Here is a 25877-nt window from a genome sequence, read left to right as displayed (position 1 = left end):
TGGCTCTCCAGGCCGTGTTGGTCAGGGATTGATTCCTGGCCGTAAATCTGACGGTCTCCGCTGAAGCGTCAGCTAAAAATCCAGTGGCTAATTTTAACCAGGGAAGGGATTTTAGAATAGTCTCCCTTGGGGTTCCATCTGTAAGGTGCTCCTCTAAGTCATCTACCCACAGGTGCATTGAACGTGCTACAGACGTTGCCGCTATATTAGCCCATATGACCGCGGCCGAACTTTCCCAGGCTCTCTTTAAGAGGCCGTCTGCCTTCCGGTCCATGGGCTCTTTCAGATTAGAAGAGTCCTCAAAAGGAATGGCTGTCTTTTTAGACACTTTTGCACCCGGGATATCTATTTTTGGGCTTTCCTCCCAGGCCTTGACCTCCTCTGGGTCAAATGGTAGGCGAAGTTTAAAGTCTCTAGGGACAGTGAGTCTCTTCTCCGCCTCTTCTCATTCCTCCAAGATCATCGCTCGTATATGCGTATTCACTGGGAAGACCATCGAGGTCTGCGACCGCAGCCCCCCAAACATCTCGTCCTGTACCGATAGAGTCTCTGGGAGTTCCTCGATCTGCATAGTGTGTCTTACTGCACCCAGCAGTTCGTCCATATCCCCGGACGAAAAGAGATATCTCTTCCCCTTCTCTGTGGGTTCTCTCATCTCCTCCTCGTCTAGCCCTGATTTGGACGGGTCCTCCTCCAACGAGGAGTCCGACTCCCTGGGCCTTTTACCGGATACCTGGGGAATCGGCTGCGGAGTCTGGGGGCATCTCATGCCTGATACTGAAGACTGCACCTCCTCCATTATAATGGATCTCATGTTAGACATGATAGTGGCTTGCTCATCCCCCAAGGGCTTTTGCCATGTGTCCTTTAGTTTTTTGGCGCAGATTGGGCACTTTTTCTCCTTCCTCCTAGACTCCTCCTTCTCCGCTGGGGTTCCCTGGAATACATAGAATATGTGTCCTGTGGGATCTGCCTACTTAGGGTCCTGCAGTAACCTTTTGTGAGGTACTCACGTGACCCTGGCTCTCTGGCCCCGTCTCAGTTTTAGCCTGATCCTCCATGTTTTTGTAGGAATGGCTGTCTGGGGCTGCCGCTCCGCCTGCCGCTGGTCAGCGCACCTGGATTGGCACGCAGCGATGTCCGACCTGCTCCGAGATCCTCCTGGAGGAGACGTCGCCTGTCAGCTTCCAAGCTCCGGGAGTGCGCGGTTCAGTTTGAAATCAGCCATGACTGAACCGCTACACGGAAGTATTGCAGTCGCCCGAGCCCACCCCCCGGAAGTGACGCGGCCGCCCGGGTCGCAATCCGGCCAGCCGGAAAAACCAGATGTGACGTGGACCCGGCGACCCGGAAGTGGCGCCGGAGCCTGCGACGCCGCCACCCGGAGAGGCGCGGCCGCCCCAAGCTGGCCACGATCTGCCCGCTTCACCTGGCTGTGGCCCGGATCCGATGCCGCGTCTGGCCTGCGGGGATGCCCTGCAGCGGTGATATGGTGCCGGGACCGCTTACGAGATGCAGCTTCTGTAGAGGCGGCCCGGCAGAGGGACATCAGAGGCGACGCCTGGAGTCGAGAGCCCCCTTCAGGGGGAAGCGACTCCGTCTCCCAGGAGCAGCGCTACACTGGGTCTGCTGAGGGACCCTCAGGTGGGTGTCAGTCTGCAGAATTCTTGAGGTGGGAAGGGAAAGGCTGGGCCCCCCGATCCTCACCATCTGCTCGGAACGGTTGGATCTCTCTCGTCGTTCCTATCCGCAGTGGGACAGGAAAAACACTGAAGGGTGGTGAAGGGAGGATCCTTTTGAACTCTCGTGGTTTCCTGTCCCACTGTGGATAAGAAGGACGTCCTCCAGCGTGCTGTCAGGTGGTGACCTGGAAAAAGCCATATCTGAGACTGTCTAATAAAAGGAAAAGATTAATATGTCAAAAGAACACAGACATTGGACAGAGGAAGGTTGGAAAAAAGTGTTATGGACAGACAAATCCAAGTTTGAGGTGTTTGGATCACACAGAAAAACATTTGTGAGACGCATAACAACTGAAAAGATGCTGGAAGAGTGCCTGACGCCACCTGTCAAGCATGGTGGAGGTAATGTGATGGTCTGGGGTTGCTTTGATGCTGGTAAAGTGGGAGATTTGTACAAGGTAAAAGGGATTTTGAATAAGGAAGGCTATCACTCCATTTTGCAATGCCATGCCATACCCTGTAGACAGCACTTGACTGGAGACAATGACCTAAAGCACACCTCCAAATTATGCAAGAACTATTTAGGGAAGAAGCAGGAAGTTGGTGTTCTATCTGGAATGGAGTGGCCAGCGCAATCACCAGATCTAAACCCCACTGAGCTGTTGTGGATGCAGCTTGACAGTATGGTACGCAAAAAGTGCCCATCAAGCCAAACCAACTTGTGGGAGGGGTGAAATTTCACCAGATTACCTCAGCAAATTAACTTCTAGAATGCCAAAGGTCTGCAATGCTGTCATTGCTGCAAAGGGAGTATTCTTTGACGAAAGCAAAGTTGAAAGAGAAAATTATTTTTTCAAATAAATATCTTTTTTTTGAACCTTGTCAAATGTCTGGACTAGATTTTTAATTCATTTGGCAACTAATTTGATTAATAAAAGTATGAGTTTTCATGGAACACACAAAATTGTCTGGGTGACCCCAAACTTTTGAACGGTAGTGTGTATATATATATATATTGTAAGGTAGCGCTTGTTATTAAGGTAGGGGATACTCGCTAGGCAGCCGATAAATCAGGTCCGGCACAGCTTTCTAAACAGAACTCAGTCCATTCGGTTTATTATGCAGCATAAACCATCAAACAGCAACAGAAAGTTCATATCAAATCAGCATAGCGTCCATGACAGAGTTCCCCTCTGTTAACCCTGTGGTCACACAGGCTTTGCTATGTCCAGTACGCAGGCTCTCTAGCCTCATAGTTATATCCCCTGTCAGGGTTACCTCATGGCTGCTTCTCAGTGCAGACGTTCATTCCCTCCTGGGAACTATCAGACACACGTCTCCATGTGCACTCAGGAAGGCAGGCCCATCTTCCTCAGTCAGCCTCACGTCAGCCAGACGAGACCTTACATACGGACCAACCGGGTCCAAGCATTCACTCATGTGACCTACCCTGGTCACCTTATATGATCCGTAGCCACGCCCACCGGATCACATGGCTATGACCTCATCACAGGTCCTACAAGCATTCACACACATACACTTTACTATGGCGTTCTAGACACACGCCCCTAGGTTGGTTTGTAGGTGACTGATCCCACCCATCTCATCAATCACCTGAAGGCTTCTCCCTAACACATTGGAACAAAAGATCAGCTCTGCTGATCAGCGCATAATCAAGCCTTCATCCCAAGGCCACCCACCTTGGGATACATAACGGTCCTTTAGCACCCTGCTCCTGTTACCATGCTGGACATGGCTATCCGTCCGTCCTGGGACACCCACACAGCGCCCCCTAGCGGACACAGTGGTCACTACACCACAATATATATAAATAATATTCATTATGTAACCTAGGGGGCAGGTCACTGAGGGATCAGTGAGTTTTCAGAAGCCATACACATGAATACCTTAATCAGAGCACCACATGAAGACCCCCCAGAGCACGAGCATATCATTAACTGAAAACTATGAAAACTGAAAATAAAGATTAAACAACAACCACAAGATTGATTTCATCAACCAAAGTATCATATTATTCAGTATAATGGTGCCGACCTGACACTGTCTGTAGTTTACTGTGCACAATCCTGCTGACAGGTTCCCTTTAAGATAAAACTTAAGGCAGAAATACCCACAAACAAGCAATAACTTAAGTCAGTGGCAGTAAAGGCCTGGCAAAGCATCACATGCTAAAAACTATAACACAGGCATAATAATACTGCAAATTGGGTATCTAGACACAGTTCTAGAAAAATATGTCTAGAACTTTTTCCTTCAGGTATGAGATTATTGGAGAATATTCACAGATTTTTCTTTGTATTTATTTGCAACTCCAACTGTGCATCAGTTAAGTCACAGTTTCTATCACTTTCACTAAATTCACAGCTTCAATCAGTTTCACTAAAAGGAATAGTGCTGCATATTATGCTATTTTTTCTTGTTAAAATGAAATACCCTAACGTGAAGCAAACAGAATCCATTATTGTCAATGGGTTCATCTGGCATCATTCATATCAGTCATAATTAATTTCCTGCATGAATTCTGTAGGTTTTTTTTCTTTTTTTATTCTAAATGCAAGTGTAGCAAGCCTAAATTGATTGCATATTTTGCAAAAGTTAATATGTGGCTTTCTGATGCACTGTTACCACCCTGTGTGAATATACCCAAAGGCAGGAGCACTGAATAAAAATACAGAACATTTAGTAACACGCTGAACACCCTGCAGGTAAGATAATTAATTATATTTAAAGTTATCTCTCTTTGAAATGTGTGTTAATATAATAAACATGCTAACAGTTACGGAACACCTTCAAAGTGAAGCTAATGTAAAGCTAAATACCTCATACAATATAAAGTACCAACATGAATCCCTGGTACATGCAGGTGCAACTAGCATTCTAGAAATCTAAATTATGAGTCCTGTGCAAGCACTGTGAGCAGCAGGAGCTGCCAAGGAAGTCCAGACAGAGGATGTATTGCTCCTATAGATCATGACACACTATGCCATGAGATTTATGCTCACTAAACCACGGGCAGCATGAAATCAGAGCCTGCCTGCAAAATTGCAGCCAGGTATATATTTGTCTGAAATTCTTCAGAGAAAGTATGGTTAGAGGATCCAGTCGAGGACCATAGCCAGAGATGAAAATAGTCAGGTGCTGCTTCTGACCACCTTTTCCCAAGCTGCTCCAGATGAGTGACGGGTCTCTCACTATGGGACAAACCTGTCAGTCACCGCTAGCAGACCTGGGAGAAGCTGAACAGAGGCAGCACCAGACTTCTCTCATCTCTGGATGTAACTCTGATTTATGCTGCCCTTGGGTGGGGAGAATAAATCACGTGACAGGTTCCCTTTGAAGGGAACCTGACATAAGCAAGTTGGCCATTAATCTGATACCATGCTTCGGCAGGCAATTAAATGATAATAAATACGGTGTTCATAGCTAAGGTGTAAGATTTGTCACTTTGCCATAGTTATAAATTAAAACCTTGTCTCTTTCTGTGTAAAACAGTTACCCCGAGTCACCGGGGCGGCACAGCATCCCGGCCGAGTCACCGAGTCATCCTTGAAAACACACCCAATCTCTTTTGATTGATCACTCCACAGTCTGGTGACATCAGCATAGACTTCTTTGAAAACCAGGACATACACTTTTAGGGGCCAGGATCAAAACACCTCTTTTATGCACAGTGAGCCGAGATGTATACTTCTCGGCCTTAACAAAATTGACAAAGTACACTTGTAAAGTACTTCTGGTTTTTGCTCAACACAATACTGTCCTGTGTTGGCCAAGTGTCTCCGTTCAACAACAAGACCATCCCCAATCTAGGTCTGTACGGTACCACTGTATTCCTCAACTGGTACCTCAGGGACCATGTGTGGATCTTAAAAAACTTCCACGTTTAGAACCTTAGGTGTTGGCAGCAGATATTATTGTACACGTAATATTAAAACTTTGAGGCATTGCTTACTGGTAAAGCAGCCCTAGTTGTTGGCTAAGTAAAATGTTTGACAAAAGTAATAACAAGATGCATAGGTTTTATCTATGGATAAGGAAAATAACTAAATCTGCTCCCATTTATTTTAAAGCTATAATGAGCTAAAGAGACAAAAAAGTAAAATAAATTTAGGCCATTTTAACAATATTGATGAGGACTTCAATCAGTGTTGAGGTCTATGAATCATCACGCTCTGAATAGTTCTGACTATAGGTACATTAAAACTCAATTACCTGACAACATGTTGCTTATTATGAAGGTTACATGGCTTTTTTTTTTCCAAAGTTATATCATACCAGAGGGACATTTTTTTTGTTAAATAATGGCACAGAATAGAAACATTTCTATGCATACCACTGAGAATTAATTTTTGTCCATTTTTTTTTTTTAAATACTTTTCTCAATTATTGAACTGTTTCCCCACTCACAGGTAAGGAAACCCTGTTATGGTTAGGTAAATTTCCAAACACATTAAAACCGTAGAAACTATTGTAGCAAACTAGAAAGGATTTCCTCTAACTTTGATGGGTAGACATAATTTTCCCAAAATTGTAGCTATCCTCAGGTTACTATACATCCCTGCAGGCGTTTCTGCTTTATGCTCATCCTAAATACACACAAAAAAGTCAATTACGGTAATCCTGGAGTAATTTTCCGGACTTGATTTTGGATGTCACCAAAACACATCTAACCAATTTTTTGTGCCCCTCAATACTCTTTGCAGTCTATTTGGCTAGATGGATCCTAAAAGGTGCGTCTGTGAGTTGAGAGCAAAAATTATGCTTCTACATGGTCTCCATAGCTGTATAGAAAATGATCCCGCAGATATTTAGATCCCCTCACGCACATCCTCCACCACTGCAAACGATTTCAAATAACTATATTTTCTATTCAAGATGTGAAGCTGAACACACAGAAGTACCAAAGTTTTAACAACGCTCACGCAAGTTTATGTTAAGGAGTCATGTTTTTGGAAATTTTCATTGCTACCTTACTCATCCATATTCAGACTAATATAAAAGACAAATAATGGATAAATCTGAAATCACCTTGCTTTCCCACCACATATATGGTATATTTTTACATATATAAAAGCACACCACATTCAAGTCTGACTTATCAGAAAATAAAATTAACCCCTTTACCCCCCCCAAGGGTGGTTTGCACGTTAACTCCCGGGCCAATTTTTACAATTCTGACCACTGTCCCTTTATGAGGTAATAACTCGGGAACGCTTCCATGGATCCCAGTGATTCTGACATTGTTTTCTCGTGACATATTGTACTTCATGTTAGTGGTAAAATTTCATTCATATAACTTGCGTTTATTTGTGAAAAAAAAGGAAATTTGGCAAACAATTTTGAAAATTTCCAACTTTTAATTTTTATGCCCTTAAATCACAGAGATATGGCACACAAAAAAAAGTAAGTAACATTTCCCACATGTCTACCTTACATCAGCACAATGTTGGAACGAAAAACATTTTTTGTTAGGAAGTTATAATGGTTAAAACTTGACCAGCGATTTCTCATTTTCAGAACACCATTTTTTTTAGGGACCACATCACATTTGAAGTCACTTTGAGGAATCTATATGATAGAAAATACCCAAAAGTGTCACCATTCTAAAAACTGTACCCCTCAAGGTGCTCAAAACCACATTCAGGAAGTTTATTAACCCTTCAGGTGCTTCACAGGAATTTTCTGACTGTTTAAAAAAAATGAACATTAAACTTTTTTTCACAAAAAAAATACTTCAGGTCCAATTTTTTTATTTTACCAAGGGTAACCAGAGAAATTGGACAGGAAAAGTTATTGTGCAATTTGTCCTGAGTACGCTGATACCTGATATGTGGGGGGAACCACTGTTTCGGCGCATTGCAGAGCTCGGAAGGGAATGAGCGCCGTTTGACTTTTTCAACGCAAAATTGGCTGGAATTGAGATCGGGCGCCATGTCAAGGTTGCAGGGCCCCAGATGTGCCTAAACAGTGGAAACTCCCCACAAGTTACCCCATTTTTGAAACTAGACCCCCCACGGAACTTATCTAGATATGTGGTGAGAACTTTGAACTCCCAAGGGCTTCACAGAAGTTTATAACATACAGCCATACAATTAAAAAATCATATTTAAAAAAAAAATATCTCGTCACCCCAATATTTATTTTCCCAAGGGAAAAAGGAAGCCAAAAGTTATTGTGCAATTTGTCCTGAGTACGCTGATACCCCATATGTGGGGGTAAACCACTATTTGGGTGCATGGCAGAGCTCTGAAGGGAAGCAGTGCCATTTGACTTTTCTGGCTGGAATTGAGATCAGACGCCATGTTGCATTTGGAGAGCCCCTGATTTTCCCAAGGGTAACAGGAGAAATTGGACCACAAAAGTTGTTTTCCAATTTGTCCTGAGTACGCTGATACCCCATATGTGGCAGAAAACTACTGTATGGGCACCCGTCGGGGCTCAAAAGAGAAGTAGTGATGTTTTGGAATTCAGACTTTGATGGAATGATCTGCGGGTGTCATGTCGCATTTGGAGAGCCCCTGATGTGCCTAAACTGTGGAAATCTCCCACAAGTGACCCCATTTTGGAAACTAGACCCCCCAAGAAACTTATTTAGATGTGTAGTGAGCACTTTGAAAGTGTTTCACAGAACTTTATAACGTAGAGTCATACAAATAAAAAAAATTATATTTTTTTCCACAAAAATATTTTTGCCCCCAATTTTTTATTTTCCCAAGGGTAACAGGACAAATTGTACCCCAATAGTTGTTGAGCAATTTGTCCTGAGTAGGCTGATGATACCCCATATGTAGGGGTAAACCACTGTTTGGGCACATGGCAGAGCTTGGAAGGGAAGGAGCACCGTTTGAATTTTTCAATGCAGAATTGGCTGGAATTGAGATCAGACTCAATGTTGCATTTGGAGAGCCCCTGATGTGCCCAAACAGTGGAAAGCCCCCAATTATAACTCCAACCCTAACCCCAACACACCCCTAACCCTAATCTCTGCCCTAGCCCTAACGGGAAAATGGAAATAAATAAATTTTTTTAAAATTTTATTATTTTTCCATAACTAAGGGGGTGATAAAGGGGGGTTTGATTTACTATTTATGGCGGGTTCTTATGTTTGGCAGCTGTCATATGCTAAAAGACGCTTTTTATTGTAAAAATAGTTTTTACATCACCAAATTTTGAGAGCTATAATTTTTATATATTTTGACCTACAGTCATGTGAGGTCTTATTTTTTGCGGGACGAGTTGACGTTTTTATTGGTACCATTTTCTGGCACATGACATTTTTTGATTGCTTTTTATTCCGATATTTGGGACGCAGAATGAACAAAAACCAGCATTTCATGAAATTCTTTTGGGGGGTGCGTTTACACCGTTCCGCGTGTGGTAAAATTGATAAAGTGGTTTTATTCTTCTGGTCAGTACGATTGCAGCCATACCTCATTTATATCATTTCTTTATGTTTTGGAGCTTTTATACAATAAAAACAATTTTATATAAAAAATAATTATTTTTGCATCGCTTTATTCTGCGAGCTATAACTTTTTTATTTTTTCGCTGATGATGCTGTGTGGCGGCTCGTTTTTTGCGGGACAAGACGACATTTTCAGAGGTACCATGTTTATTCATATGTCATTTTGATCGCGCGTTATTGCACTTTTTGTTTGGCAGTATGATGATAAAGCATTGTTTTTTGCTTTTTTTTAAGGGGTTCACTAAAGGGGTTAACGAGTGGGAAAGTTTTATAGGGCGGGTCGTTACAGACGCGGCGATACTAAATATGCGTACTTTTATTGTTTTTTTATTTACAAAAAAAAAGAATTTATTAGGGAATTTTTTTTTTATTTAGGAATTTTTTTAAAATTATTTTTACAAGTGTTTTTTTTTTTTTTTTTACTTTTTTACATTGTCCCAGGGGGGGACATTACTATCTAGTGTCAGATCGCTGATCTGAAAGTTTGTACAGCACTGTCAGATCAGCGATCTGACAGGCGCTGCGCAGGCTTCCTCCGTGCCTGCTCTCAGCAGGCACGGAGGAAGCCGCCTCCCTGCAGGACCCCGAAGGCCAGGCATCCCCCCTGGGAGCGTCGCTGATCGCGTTGGACATACTATTCAGTCCTTGGGACTTGGGTCCCAGGTCACATGGACGGAATAGTACGTCCAATGTAGGTAAGGGGTTAATTAACCCATATGGAAAGCAATGTAAAAAAGAAAAAAAAAGTTGAAACAAGTTTGGTATCACGGTCACCGTAAACAATGTCCTGGGAAATTATGTTGCCGTTTAATTTTTACCGCACAATGAACGGCATAAAAACAATGATAGAATCATATAATCTTTCAGCATTTCACCTCACTTGAAAATTTTCTGTTTTCCAGAACACTGTATGGTAAAACGAATGGCACAACGGGACAGGATCAGTGTTGTTAAAAGGTGAAGGTGAGTATAAGAACGGGGACAAGGGGCTCACATTTAAAGCGCCACTACAGCGCTAAAAAACAAACAAACACACTAAAGTGGTGCTTTAAATGTGAGCAATTGGGACAGACTATATGTGACTGCAGATTGCCTAACTGTGACAGCATACAGTCCGCACGCTGTTAGTAATCCTGGATTCGTACAGGTGGTCATGTGACAACATGTATGCCGTTTATATACTTGCGGTAATGTGCCAACTAGACTCATACGGCTTCTCTTAACTCACATCTATTGTGAGAAGCTGAATGCATATCGGCTCGTGACTGTAAGTATAAAAACTCCATACATGCCGTCACATGACCAACCAAATGCACTGAGAATAACAGAGAATTGTGACAGCATGCGCACCGCAAACTGTCATAATTTGGCAGTCTATAGTCAAAAGGCTGGTCAACTTCACTAAATTATGAATTTCATAATTTTCAACTTAATTCTCAGTCTAAAATAATAGTGCTAGTTCAATGTACAGATGATTACATCTATATTAAAAAATAGCTGGCAGAAATACTAAAATCAACATGCAGTGGTGTGAAAAAGTGTGGTCTGTCACACTTAAATGTTTCAGATCACCAAACAAATGTAAATATTAGACAAAGATAACACAAGTAATCACAAAATGCAGATTATAAATTACGTTGTTTATTATTGAGGGATAAAGAAATCCAAACCTAAATAGCCCTGTGTGAAAAAGTGATTGCCCCCTAAACATAATAACTGGTTGGGCCACCCATAGCAAAAACTGCATGCAAGTGTTTACAATCGGAATAGGAAATGAAGAAGGGGGACAAACACTTTTTCATACAACTGTAATACAATTCACAATACATACAGACCCTTAAAGTAAAAGTACATACGGTGCAAATAAACTATTTTTTTACAAGATGCCAAGGCAATTAGACCCTAACTAAAGATTCTAATATTATTAAAATAAAACTTTTATTTCAATTTTACTAATTGTGTGATTTAAACCAACGGCATCTGTTTTGATTGTTAATTAGACTTGTGGTCCCGGATACAGTCAGATTCAAATTAGTTTGTAGACATGTATTATCAGAATTACCCATCACATTTTATCGAAGTATTAAAGAACAATTACCATATCATATTTTCGCTGTTGTGGAATTAATGTCACTTTTTTTGCTGACCTGACAATCAGTGCATCAGAGCCTCATTCCCCTGATGAAACATGTTGGGGAGGCAGCTGGTGTAAACTTTTAAAAGCAGCTTCTCTATTGATATTTAGATGCAAAAAAGAGTGGTCAGTGGCCACATTATGCAATTATCAACTGAATTAAATCAATATGAAGTCAGCATTCTAGGTCCTCAGATACTCTTTAGTAGAGAGAACAGTGCCCAACATTATCAACAGGCAAAATCCTAGATGGTAGCCTAGTGCACTATGGACTGATTGACAGGTCAGCAAAAAATTTGAAATACTGTGGTTTTAAATCGCACAATTATTAAAATTATTATTATTATTTATTTATATAGCACCATTGATTCCATGGTGCTGTACATGAGAAGGGGTTGCATACAAATTACAGATATCACTTACAGTGAACAAACTAACAATGACAGACTGATACAGAGGGGAGAGGACCCTGCCCTTTGAAATAAAAGAATCTTTAGTTAAGCCCCCTTCACACATACTGAGATCGCTAGCGATATCGCTAAAGCGTCACCGATTTTGTGACGCAACAGCGATCTCGCTACATGTGACACTTACCTCCGACCCGGCTCCCTGCTGGATATCGCTGATCGCGCGAGATCGTCCTGGTCCATTTCTCGTCGTCGACTTCCTGCTGGTGCCGACGAGCGACTCCATGGACACGGGCAGAAGAAGTCACCCTCGCTGCATGTGACAAGTAAGTGACGACCGCTGCTATGTCGCTGGTGAGATCTGCCTGTTTGGCAGCTCACTAGCGACCATTTAGCGATGCACCAGCGATCCTGACTGGGTCGTATCGTTGCCGGGATCGCTGGTGCATCGCTAAATGTAACGGGACCTTAAGGGTCTAATTGCCTTGGGCAACTTGTAAATAATTCCGAAAACCCTATGCTGATTCCAACACATAATACAATACTACTCCAACAAAAAAGCGACATAGTAGCCGCATACCAATAACTTCCACAGTGTGTATACCTAGATGCACCTTTGAGTCCCTTTCTATTGGTACAATGGCGCTATCTCTCAACCTATAAAGGGCCTTTATACGCCAATCATACCACTTCTTATTTAGAAAACTGAAATCAACTACCTGATAAAAATTTTCATTGAGTTGCATTCTAATGTCTGAAGCCAAATGTGAGGTAAACTGAGTAATGCAGGAGACACACAACACTTATTAGGGCTTATTTAGCAGTCAGTTTTTCTCGTATGAGTGATATACATGTTTTCACAGATAGCACTCGTACTTATGATAGTCTATGGGGATAATTCACATGTCCAATTTTTTTCCTCAGACAAACTGATCCACACAAAAGTGCAAAGACTTGCTGAATATACAGTATATCCGAGTTTCGGATACAACTCGCCAATGCAAATCTATGGATTTGTGAAAAAAAATCAGACTGCACTCGGATACCATCTGCTGTCTGTTTTTCTCAGTCTGTTTGATAAAAGAAGTTGGAGAAATCTCCATCATCTTTTTCACCTGAGAAAACTGATAAAAAGCTCTGACCAAATGAAACGCTGATGGAAAAGTAATGAAACTCGGACCAATGTTTGCATACGAGAAAAAAACACTGATGTCTGAATGAGCCCTAAATTTGAGACTTCTTCAAGCTGTCCATGCACCAGAAAAGCAGGCATATACCGCATTTGCTCTGTAAATTATGCACTCTCTCACTAAACCTCATCCACTTCCATGATTGTTTTTTTCTAAAAATGGCAGTAACATAAAAACGCTTAAAGTCACAATTTTGTGCAATTGTGGCTTATGCCAAAACAGCAATTTTCCTATGCCATAAAAGTAACAGCCCTTAAAGGAAAGGGGCCGCAATTTTATATAATTTGCAAAAAAAGAGTAAGTAACAAAACATGTTGTTAAAGCAAATGTTGTACTAACCAGGATTTTTGGTTTGTTTGTAATAATGTTTTAATGTAGCCACTGGGCGCTGCCATCTTGATTTGCAGATCTGTGGAGGACTCATACAGTCTGCAAATATGGCCGTCCCTGGACATAGGAGACTGCGGTCGGCTCCCGACCCCACCATGCAGCCTCATTAGCAGAGAACTGGGCACGCCCCTGTGGGCTGCACCATTCACTGCTGTAGGTGTGGCTGGGAGCCATTTTACTGTAGCCCAGTGCTATCTGCTGAGCTCCAATTTCTGCAACGTGCTTCCTGCTCCAGCTACACTGTCCTCCTGCTGTCTCTGCCTTCTCACTCACACACAGCCCCAGTGATCTCCGGTAATCTGACACCTTTGCTTTTGTGGCTGGCTGAGGAGGACAGTGACATATACAGCCCATAGTCTAGTGTATAATGGGGGGGGGGCTGGAAGTTTCACCAGTGTGGGCATATCTGTAATACTGTCTCCTGTGATACTGCCTGCTGAGCCGTGTATCTAATCCTCTCCTGTGTGATACTGACTGCTGAGCCGTGTATCTAATCCTATCCTGTGTGATACTGACTGCTGAGCTGTGTATCTTATCCTATCCTGTGTGATACTGCCTGCTGAGCCATGTGTCTAATCCTCCCCTGTGTGATACTGACTGCTGAGCCATGTACCTAATCCTCTCCTGTGTGATACTGACTGCTGAGCCGTGTATCTAATCCTCTCCTGTGTGATACTGACTGCTGAGCCATGTACCTAATCCTATCTTGTGTGATACTGACTGCTGAGCCGTGTATCTAATCCTCTCCTGTATGATACTGTCTGCTGAGCTTTGTATCTAATCCTATCCTGTGTGATATTGTCTGCTGAGCCGTGTATCTAATCCTATCCTGTGTGATACTGTCTGCTGAGCTGTGTATCTAATCCTATCCTGTGTGATACTGTCTGCTGAGCCGTGTATCTAATCCTCTCCTGTGTGATACTGACTGCTGAACTATGTATCTAATCCTATCCTGTGTGATACTGACTGCTGAACCGTGTATCTAATCCTCTCCTGTGTGATACTGACTGCTGAGCCGTGTATCTAATCCTCTCCTGTGTGATACTGACTGCTGAACCGTGTATCTAATCCTCTCATGTGTGATACTGTCTGCTGAGCCGTGTATCTAATCCTCTCCTGTGTGATACTGTCTGCTGAGCCGTGTATCTATTCCTATCCTGTGTGATACAGTCTGCTGAGCCGTGTATCTAATACTCTCCTGTGTGATACTGACTGCTGAACCGTGTATCTAATCCTCTCTTGTGTGATACTGACTGCTGAGCCGTGTATCTAATCCTCTCCTGTGTGATACTGACTGCTGAACCGTGTATCTAATCCTCTCATGTGTGATACTGTCTGCTGAGCCGTGTATCTAATCCTCTCCTGTGTGATACTGTCTGCTGAGCCGTGTATCTATTCCTATCCTGTGTGATACTGTCTGCTGAGCTGTGTATCTAATCCTATCCTGTGTGATACTGTCTGCTGAGCCGTGTATCTAATCCTCTCCTGTGTGATACTGACTGCTGAACTATGTATCTAATCCTATCCTGTGTGATACTGACTGCTGAACCGTGTATCTAATCCTCTCCTGTGTGATACTGACTGCTGAGCCGTGTATCTAATCCTCTCCTGTGTGATACTGACTGCTGAACCGTGTATCTAATCCTCTCATGTGTGATACTGTCTGCTGAGCCGTGTATCTAATCCTCTCCTGTGTGATACTGTCTGCTGAGCCGTGTATCTATTCCTATCCTGTGTGATACAGTCTGCTGAGCCGTGTATCTAATCCTCTCCTGTGTGATACTGACTGCTGAACCGTGTATCTAATCCTCTCATGTGTGATACTGTCTGCTGAGCCGTGTATCTAATCCTCTCCTGTGTGATACTGTCTGCTGAGCCGTGTATCTATTCCTATCCTGTGTGATACTGTCTGCTGAGCTGTGTATCTAATCCTATCCTGTGTGATACTGTCTGCTGAGCCGTGTATCTAATCCTCTCCTGTGTGATACTGACTGCTGAACTATGTATCTAATCCTATCCTGTGTGATACTGACTGCTGAACCGTGTATCTAATCCTCTCCTGTGTGATACTGACTGCTGAGCCGTGTATCTAATCCTCTCCTGTGTGATACTGACTGCTGAACCGTGTATCTAATCCTCTCATGTGTGATACTGTCTGCTGAGCCGTGTATCTAATCCTCTCCTGTGTGATACTGTCTGCTGAGCCGTGTATCTATTCCTATCCTGTGTGATACAGTCTGCTGAGCCGTGTATCTAATACTCTCCTGTGTGATACTGACTGCTGAACCGTGTATCTAATCCTCTCTTGTGTGATACTGACTGCTGAACCGTGTATCTAATCCTCTCCTGTGTGATACTGACTGCTGAACTATGTATCTAATCCTATCCTGTGTGATACTGACTGCTGAACCGTGTATCTAATCCTCTCCTGTGTGATACTGACTGCTGAGCCGTGTATCTAATCCTCTCCTGTGTGATACTGACTGCTGAACCGTGTATCTAATCCTCTCATGTGTGATACTGTCTGCTGAGCCGTGTATCTAATCCTCTCCTGTGTGATACTGTCTGCTGAGCCGTGTATCTATTCCTATCCTGTGTGATACAGTCTGCTGAGCCGTGTATCTAATACTCTCCTGTGTGATACTGACTGCTGAACCGTGTATCTAATCCTCTCTTGTGTGATACTGTCTGCTGAACCGTGTATCTAATCCTCTCCTGTGTGATACTGACTGCTGAGCCGTGTATCTAATCCTCTCCTGTGTGATACTGACTGCTGAACCGTGTATCTAATCCTCTCGTGTGATACTGTCTGCTGAACCGTGTATCTAATCCTCTCCTGTGTGATACTGACTGCTGAGCCGTGTATCTAATCCTCTCCTGTGTGATACAGTCTGCTGAGCCGTGTATCTAATACTCTCCTGTGTGATACTGACTGCTGAACCGTGTATCTAATCCTCTCTTGAATGATACTGACTGCCGAACAGTGTATCTAATCCTCTCCTGTGTGATACTGACTGCTGAACCGTGTATCTAATCCTCTCATGTGTGATACTGTCTGCTGAGCCGTGTATCTAATCCTCTCCTGTGTGATACTGTCTGCTGAGCCGTGTATCTATTCCTATCCTGTGTGATACAGTCTGCTGAGCCGTGTATCTAATACTCTCCTGTGTGATACTGACTGCTGAACCGTGTATCTAATCCTCTCTTGTGTGATACTGACTGCTGAGCCGTGTATCTAATCCTCTCCTGTGTGATACTGACTGCTGAACCGTGTATCTAATCCTCTCATGTGTGATACTGTCTGCTGAGCCGTGTATCTAATCCTCTCCTGTGTGATACTGTCTGCTGAGCCGTGTATCTATTCCTATCCTGTGTGATACTGTCTGCTGAGCTGTGTATCTAATCCTATCCTGTGTGATACTGTCTGCTGAGCCGTGTATCTAATCCTCTCCTGTGTGATACTGACTGCTGAACTATGTATCTAATCCTATCCTGTGTGATACTGACTGCTGAACCGTGTATCTAATCCTCTCCTGTGTGATACTGACTGCTGAGCCGTGTATCTAATCCTCTCCTGTGTGATACTGACTGCTGAACCGTGTATCTAATCCTCTCATGTGTGATACTGTCTGCTGAGCCGTGTATCTAATCCTCTCCTGTGTGATACTGTCTGCTGAGCCGTGTATCTATTCCTATCCTGTGTGATACAGTCTGCTGAGCCGTGTATCTAATACTCTCCTGTGTGATACTGACTGCTGAACCGTGTATCTAATCCTCTCTTGTGTGATACTGACTGCTGAACCGTGTATCTAATCCTCTCCTGTGTGATACTGACTGCTGAACTATGTATCTAATCCTATCCTGTGTGATACTGACTGCTGAACCGTGTATCTAATCCTCTCCTGTGTGATACTGACTGCTGAGCCGTGTATCTAATCCTCTCCTGTGTGATACTGACTGCTGAACCGTGTATCTAATCCTCTCATGTGTGATACTGTCTGCTGAGCCGTGTATCTAATCCTCTCCTGTGTGATACTGTCTGCTGAGCCGTGTATCTATTCCTATCCTGTGTGATACAGTCTGCTGAGCCGTGTATCTAATACTCTCCTGTGTGATACTGACTGCTGAACCGTGTATCTAATCCTCTCTTGTGTGATACTGTCTGCTGAACCGTGTATCTAATCCTCTCCTGTGTGATACTGACTGCTGAGCCGTGTATCTAATCCTCTCCTGTGTGATACTGACTGCTGAACCGTGTATCTAATCCTCTCGTGTGATACTGTCTGCTGAACCGTGTATCTAATCCTCTCCTGTGTGATACTGACTGCTGAGCCGTGTATCTAATCCTCTCCTGTGTGATACAGTCTGCTGAGCCGTGTATCTAATACTCTCCTGTGTGATACTGACTGCTGAACCGTGTATCTAATCCTCTCTTGAATGATACTGACTGCCGAACAGTGTATCTAATCCTCTCCTGTGTGATACTGACTGCTGAACCGTGTAGCTAATTCTCTCCTGTGTGATACTGTCTGCTGAGCCGTGTATCTATTCCTATCCTGTGTGATACTGTCTGCTGAGCAGTGTATCTAATCCTCTCCTGTGTGATACTGTCTGCTGAGCCGTGTATCTAATTATCTGCCGTGTGATACTGCTCTCCTGAAATCCTCTATGCTGCTGTCACCCTGCTGGTTTTATGTGTGATCTACATGGTCGTATTGTGTATGATCTATATGGCGGCATTGTGTGTGAAGTATATGGCGGTATTATTTGTGATCTGCTAAAAGGGGACCCATTCTAGGGTGGTTCTGGCTGAGCACCTGCACACGGGTCAGGGGGGTAATAGGTGCAGTCAGAGGAGGGCTGGTGAAGCAGCTGAAGAGAGGGGTCTCATTTTTATGGTTACTGTATGGCTCCATTCCCCCCCAGCCTGCTTCCCAGCGTCACCCCGGACTGCGCCTGTCGCCTCGCTTTCACACAACGCCAGGACAGGATTTGAGGAGGGGAATGGGGTCTCTGCATGCAAAGTCTGGATCAGAACAGGCCATCAATCAGCAGAAATGTTTCCTGGATTTCTGTGCTGCTGTCTCCCTGCTCCTCCCCCATATATCTCCCTCTGTGCCCCCCATAGACCAGCGCACTGCTCTCCTGAAATACTGTGTGCTGCTGTCACTCTGCTCCCTCTACCATATATCTCTGTGTGCCCCCCATAGACCAGCACACTGCTCTCCTGAAATACTCTGCGCTGCTGTCACCCTGCTCCCTCCACCATATATCTCCCTCTGTGCCCCCCATAGACCAGCACACTGCTCTCCTGAAATACTATGTGCTGCTGTCACCCTGTTCCCTGAATCCTTGCTGCCTGCCATCCTCGGTGACCGAAAGCCCCATTCCTCTCCTCAGATCCCGTCCTGGCGATGTGTGAAAGCGAGGTGACAGGGGCCTGATATATGAAGGAAGGAGCAGGGTGACAGCAGCACAGAGTATTTCAGGAGAGCAGTGTGCTGGTCTATGGGGGGCACAGAGGGAGATGTATGGGGGAAGGAGCAGGGTGACAGCAGCACAGAGTATTTCAGGAGAACAGTGTGCTGGTCTGTGGGGGGCACCCTGTTCGGTGCCAGGGATTGTACATAGAGTGCTGTGTTTTATACACATGGATGGACCGTCTTTTTGTCTGCTCCACAGAAATCCAGGAAACATTTCTGCTGATTGATGGCCTGTTCTGATCCAGACTTTACATGAAAAGACAGTCAGTAACTTTGCAGGCCCCATCAAAATGGCTGCTCACTGTGTTCCTAAATGTCATCCTCTCTTTTCCCTTAGCAAGCACCCAGTAGGGGAGGAGAGGAGTGACATCACACCCATGTCAGCAGATTCTGCCCATACAGTGTCCATTTTAGGGCATGATCATATATCAAAATCAAACATCATGGACACTGTACACCCATAATTACTGCAGGACAGTAATGTGAACTAGTTGTACACTAGGTTTTTGTGCCAAATTTCAGTATCTGCTCCCCCTAGTGTTAACAAGTGGAAATGCCAAACTTTTTAAAATTATTTTTCATATTTTACAAAATTAAAAACAAATGATAATATTTTTTAAGAAAATGTAAACATTAATTCTTTACATTTTTTCAATTGCTGAAAAAAATTTTTTGGGATGGCACCTTCCCTTTAATGAATTTTCTCTGTAGACTAATATGCAAACATTCTCTGAATGAGAAAAAAAACTCTATAAAAAGATGTATTTCCTTGTAAAATAAAATTGGTGAAATTGTAAAAAGGAAAGATAAAAATGTATCAGGGTAGATGTAATTGCAGCACATCTTTAAAAGACCCACTGCACAGCGATTTCACCTTGACAATTTCAGCCTGAAATCTCAAGGTCTATTGATGAAGAGATTTAGCCTTGGACCCTTTGAAATTTGTTATACAAATACTCTTATCTTAAAAAAAAATAACAATTTTTCTAGTTCACTGGTTAAACATAAGGAACGCAAATATAACAGAAAATGAGTTTTAGTCTTTTTCAAAAGTTTTAATTTTTATTTATGCTTGCTTATATTCACTCCCCAAATAATTTGAGTTTTAATCTCTACATTTTCTAAAGCAGTATTGTGGGTTTAAATTAGATTATGAGAATCATAAAATTGTCATTAAATCTATAAAAAAAAAAAAAACAACCACCCACAGCTGTAGCTTTCAGTATTTTACATATATGAGAAGACATCGTACAAATACCTTTCAAATGACAAAATAAAATATTGTTACTATTAAACAGTGGGGAAATATTAGGAATCAAATTGGTGGACAAAAGTTGAACTTGACGGACCTGAGCCTTATTTCAACCTATGTAACCATGTAAATTAATACTCATTTCTTAAGACCAGCTGATCGGCACTGTTGCATTTATATTCCATTGGAGTATGCAGTGCTGGTTAAATGAGACTGATAGACGTGATGGTGCTCATCTGTGCAGCAATATCATTTTCAAAAATTACAAGTGGCACTCACCACTGTTGCATTATTTAGTGCATTTTTATTAATTTTGTCCGAGGGCCGGATGAAACGTAATTAGTCGGCAAACAGCTGTAGCCCAGTCTGTGTGTCTTTACTCTGTATTCCCATATGACCTTGGGATAAAAGAAGCACAAAATAATGTGCCAGTGGTGAGTGCCACTCATTTCACTGTTATCAAATTAACACTCAGTTCTTCAAGTTCATTTGTTGGAAGCAGGATTAAAAGTCAAATGTATGGATCTGAGGTACTGTGACAAAAGACAAACTGAGATGACTAGACAATCGGGTCAGAGTCTTGGGTGGTGATTTCAGTATGCAGTAGTTAGTACCTACAAAAAGTAGTTTAAAGAAAAAAACAAACCGTAAAACAGCAAGAGGGTGACGGGTGCCAACAGCTTAATGATGTATTTTAGGGATTGATAGCTAGCTCATTTGGTCCAATCTGGCAGAAAAGCTATTGTAGCAAAATATGTCGTTCATGTTACCAATCATAGAAAGGTGTCAGAAGGCAAAGTGCATGGCAGTTTACTGTTGATTAAGCCGCACAGCCACATGCCAATTAGATTGTGCATGTTGACCTCAGTCGAAAAGCCTCTATAATGGGCAAGGTAACAGTAGAGATTGACTATTAAGCAATGAAAGAAGGTGGACTGGTCTAAGTGAATTGACCATCCCCCTCAATACTCCCCTAGAAAGCCTCTATTCTCTCCCTGACTGGAAGCACCACCCTCTGTTACATCAAGAGTTTGAATTTTGAATGAAGGAAGGCAGAGGTTTCAATAAAGAAAAGGAGGTAACAAATGGGAGTAATGAAGAGGGTAGTACTGTCAGAGTGCATCAACACGCCCCCAGTGGGCTTCCATATTAATTTGCATTTTGCAATAAACAATTTTTCAGCATTGGTAAATTAGTTTCCTACAATACACGTTTAATTTTTGTTGTTATCCATCACTCTAGGTAGATATTAACTTTTTCTAAATGCATGGTGCCTACAGTGAAATATGGTGGTGGCTGTGTCCTTATGTGTTTTTTTGAATTTTTGGGAATTTTTTTTCTTATGTGCGCTGTTCAGATTTAGTGTTAGGGACTCACAAAATTTGGGGACCCTTGACGTTGGGTTGTGAGCTAATCTACTTTGGCCAAAATAGTAACTAATACCCCATATCTTTTTATCTTTTTGCACTTTTTATCATTTTTGCAGGATGCAGCTAGACCTCTTGGCTTGGTTTTTTCTGTGTGATGCATATATATAGTGCTGAGCAGCCCGCCTGCTAATACTATGGGGGTCATTAATAGGCTGTTAAGACACTTTGCACCACACTTATCTGTGTGACTGATGTCCTATGCAAGCCTTATTTGTGTGCATTTTTTCCACTAGGCAGCCAGACCCTCTTGGGTTAATGGCTGTTATCATCAGCGGTTTGCACCTGTGATGCCCCCAGCCTTTATCAATGGAGGTCTGCTGCATCCTGCTAGTGCATTAGTCAGGGTTTTGTTGAGTTAACCTTTCAAATGTGTCCTTATGTGGGGATGCATGAGTGCTGCTGGTGATGGAGAGGAACATTTCATTGATGATGATGTACTGTTCTATAGTGAACAAGAAGATGCTGCCATTACTCCATGCCCTAAGTATACGTGAACTTTTCCAACATGACAATGATCTAAAACGCACATTTGTTGCATTTCTGAAGATCAGAGTGAAAGTGATTCAGTGGCCAAGTTTGTCTCCTGATTTGAACTCAACTGAAACACCTATAAGGAATTCAGAAGAGACAAGTTGAGCATCACTCTCCATCCAGCATATAAAAAAAGAGGTCATTCTTGCAGAATAGATAAAGACATATATTGTAATTTTTCTCCAACTTGTTCATTCCATGCCTAGAAGACTTGGTGCTGTCTTTAAAAACTATGGAGGTCATACCAAATACTTGATGTAGTAGTTTTTGATATGGGGTGTGCTCATTATTTAAGAAAATTTGAGCAAAACTGAAAATTGGTATTAAAAGTTATTTGATTAAAGGGTTGTCTGGTCCAAAATGAAAGTCTGCAGTCACTCCATGTAACTGCAGGCTTATGAATGCCCCGAGCGAACGCACTGCTCGCTATGGGGCTTCGCCGATTTCTGAGCTGGAACTGGCGGGTACATATGCGTTATGCATACTCAAGGCCAGAGCTCAACTAGTGGGCACGGCCACACTCCATACACGCTCACTGGACAGCCGCGTCACTAGACGGGGTGCGGCCTCACGCCATACAACTGTATGGAGCAAGTCCGCGCCCACTAGTTGGACTCTGGCTGGGAGTATGCATGACGCATACATCACCACTAATCCAGGCGAATCCCTGCTGCGCACAGTGCGTGAGCTTGCAGGATTGATAAGTTTGCAGTCACACAGAGTGACTGCAGATTTATCATTTTGGATCAGACAACCTTCATTTTATTTTGTTGGTCAAAAAAATGTACTATTAAACTTAGAGTTGTCAACATTTTCGAAATTATTCTTTTATCAGTGAGATATTGATAAAACTCTTACTTTTCAAAAGGGGTGTACTCATTTATGCTGATTACTATATATCTCTCATTAATCCTTAGCTTGCTCATGTCCATATTGTGTGAGTTATGATTTCTCTCTACTTTGCTCTTCTAAACAATCAATTTTTAAAAAATAAAATATGAATAAAAAAATTACCGGTATAGGGAAAACAACCATGTAATAAAGAAACTGAATTTATTTTAACTTAAAGAACCAAAGATCACATGTCAAAATACCATGCCTAAGAAGACGAATACTAAAAATAGAACAGGAATGCAAAGAACAAAATAGAAATAAGAGGTATTGTAATCTCATGTTATAAGCATTATTCCTCTGGCTATGCTAAAAATAAATCAGTACATTGCGGCAACATTTTTAGAAACTTTAGCCAAGAACTCACAGACCTCTCAATAAACTGTGCTTTGGCTGCAGCCATTGCAAGGTCTAAAATGAATCAGCAAATCCCAGGCATCATGGAAATTCCCCCAAATTAGCATTTACCTCCATAGCGCAAAATAGGATTATTCCTAGCAAATAGCTAAAACTCAGAAAGTCATCAAGTCCATCGGATGTTATCCTGGAAGCATGCCAAAGCTTGGGAATTTTTCTGCATTTCCTAAGCCATTACTGGAATCTAAGAAGTTGCCTTTCTTATTAAAATATAGGGAGACTAATTTCTCACAAAAATAGGAAAAGCATTTTAGAAATTATGAACCATATTTATTAAGCTGTTTTATGACTGGAGTATAGCCAAAAGTGCAAAAAGTCGAATATTCGGCAACATATTTGAGACTTTTCTATGCCCTTGCCAGTATTTTTTAAACATGCAGTGGAAAAACAGTGTCACTACAGAAGTGGCTTGGCTTACAAGTTAAAGGGAACTAGTCACGTCATTTTGAGCATCTAACCTGTCCCCAGTGTGTTGTGCGTGATGCAATGTGCATCACTAAGGCCGGTTTCACACTAGCGCATTTTCAACGCGCGCACGGCCGGGGGTAGCTCCGCCCCCGATCCGGCTCTCTGCCCGGCGTGCCCGCCCCTTCCTTGTAGCGCCGCCTCCTAGCGGACAGCGGCGCCTGCGATCGGCGCACCCTATCTTTAGCATAGGGTGCGCCGATCGTGCGCAGGCCGTGCGCTAGTTGCGCTTTGACCTGCGCTGCGCACTTTTGACGGTGCGCCGTGCGCGCCAAAATCAAACTTTTCGGATTTTGGCGCGCACGGCGCACCGTCAAAAGTGCGCAGCGCAGGTCAAAGCGCAACTAGCGCACGGCCTGCGCACGATCGGCGCACCCTATGCTAAAGATAGGGTGCGCCGATCGCAGGCGCCGCTGTCCGCTAGGAGGCGGCGCTACAAGGAAGGGGCGGGCACGCCGGGCAGAGAGCCGGATCGGGGGCGGAGCTACCCCCGGCCGTGCGCGCGCTGAAAATGCGCTAGTGTGAAACCGGCCTAACACATTTTTTTTTCATTAAAAACAGCGCTGTTATGATGTCCAATGAGCACTTTTTAAAGTTATGTTGTACGATCTCATTTAGCCATAGGGGTGTGCTTCATTTTCTGATCAGTCAAAGGTGTCACCGCCCACTCAATTTGATCTAATCGCCACACTGTGCGGGATTCCAGTGGTATCGGCGCAACCAGGGAAAATCAAATTGAGTGGGTGGTGATGCCCGTGACAGCACACCCCTAGAATTAAATGATCAGGTACGACATAACTTTATAAAGTGCTTTTGGGACATCATTACAGCGCTGTTTTTACACACGCATTGCTTTACTAACAAACCCACTTGGGACAGTTTAGATGCTTGATATGACATGACAGGTTCCCTTTAAAGAAAGATATAACAAGGCTGCATGCCCACAATCAGTAATACAAGCATTCTGGACGCAGCTTATTTAGTGTCCAAAACGCTGCATTGTACACTACAAGCATAGTGGATGGGATTATTAGAAATCCCATGCCCACTGTGCTCCTTTTTTATGCTGAGTAAAATCACCCGCGGTGCAAGTTTCTGAGCAGCAGCATGTCAATTTCTCTTATAGGAATGCTCAGTGGTCTGTGTGGAATTTCCCCACAGACTTGCATTTGATGTGGTAAATCAGCAGTTCAAAAAAAAGCTGATGCGTTGTAAGTGCATTTACGCAGGTGTTTTTAGCTTGGTTTTAATAATTTTTTAAAATGAGGGGTCCCCCTATTACTGATAGCCAGCCAAGGTAAATGTGGAAAATAAGGAAAACCAGCAACAATCAAAAACATATGACATTCTTTTCAAGGTTACTCGGCAAACCAGCAATGTACAGGTTGCAAAATCCCAGGTGCAACAGCTGAAGTACAAAGTCCAGTCCAAAGAGGAAAAAATAGGTGGCACTCCATGATGCAGTAAAACAATCCTTTCTTTATTTGATACAAGTAGTGCATGGATGCAGGGGAGCAGGTGCAGCGGTGGACGACGGCCGTTTCGCATCAATCCATTGAAACCATTCTGACAGATTCTCTTTAGTAGGTCGACTAGGTTTCCTTTAGGTGCTATTTTATAAGGATAAAATACGGCAACATGCTATGAGATTCTGAACTAGTGAAAAAAACGTAATTCTGACATAAAAAATGTAACGCACTGTGATTAGAGAGTAAGCCTTGCAATAATCTGTAAAATTGTGATGGGACAAAGATTAATGCCCCAATTAAGACTGTCATTTCATATGCCAGTCTTAGATATGCGAGAATAAGATGCACATCATTAGGAGATGCATTTGGTGCATCTTATCACTGGTGTGCATCCCTATGAGCCTACGCAGAAAGATTACTCCATTCTTGCAGTGCAGGAAAAATTTCTGGCATAAAGCACGCTTCAACATTGATGAATTTGCAGGGCACCCCAGCCACTTTGGCAAAGTTGACCAAAACTAGGGTGAAAATGCCAAGAGTTGCAAAATTTGGCACAACTTTATGTGGTATAAAAGTTTTAAGACATTTTAAAATGTCTTACACCATTTATAGTGTATATACCTTGATGACTTGGGGCCATGGAATTTAAC

At 42.8% G+C, this 25877-nt stretch overlaps 1 protein-coding gene across 3 annotated transcripts in view; it reads right to left on the bottom strand.

Annotated features, from left to right (window-relative positions):
- SPIDR (scaffold protein involved in DNA repair) overlaps positions 1–25877 on the bottom strand; it is a 787075-nt gene that overhangs the window by 444185 nt on the left and 317013 nt on the right. The gene's annotated exons all lie outside the window — the stretch shown is intronic.

Source organism: Dendrobates tinctorius, unplaced genomic scaffold, assembly GCF_039654945.1.
Source record: "Dendrobates tinctorius isolate UK_male_01 unplaced genomic scaffold, ASM3965494v1 ptg000081l, whole genome shotgun sequence".
Lineage (NCBI taxonomy): Eukaryota > Metazoa > Chordata > Amphibia > Anura > Dendrobatidae > Dendrobates > Dendrobates tinctorius.
Note: the sequence above shows the minus strand (reverse complement) of the source record. Positions and strands in the feature narration are given on the sequence as shown.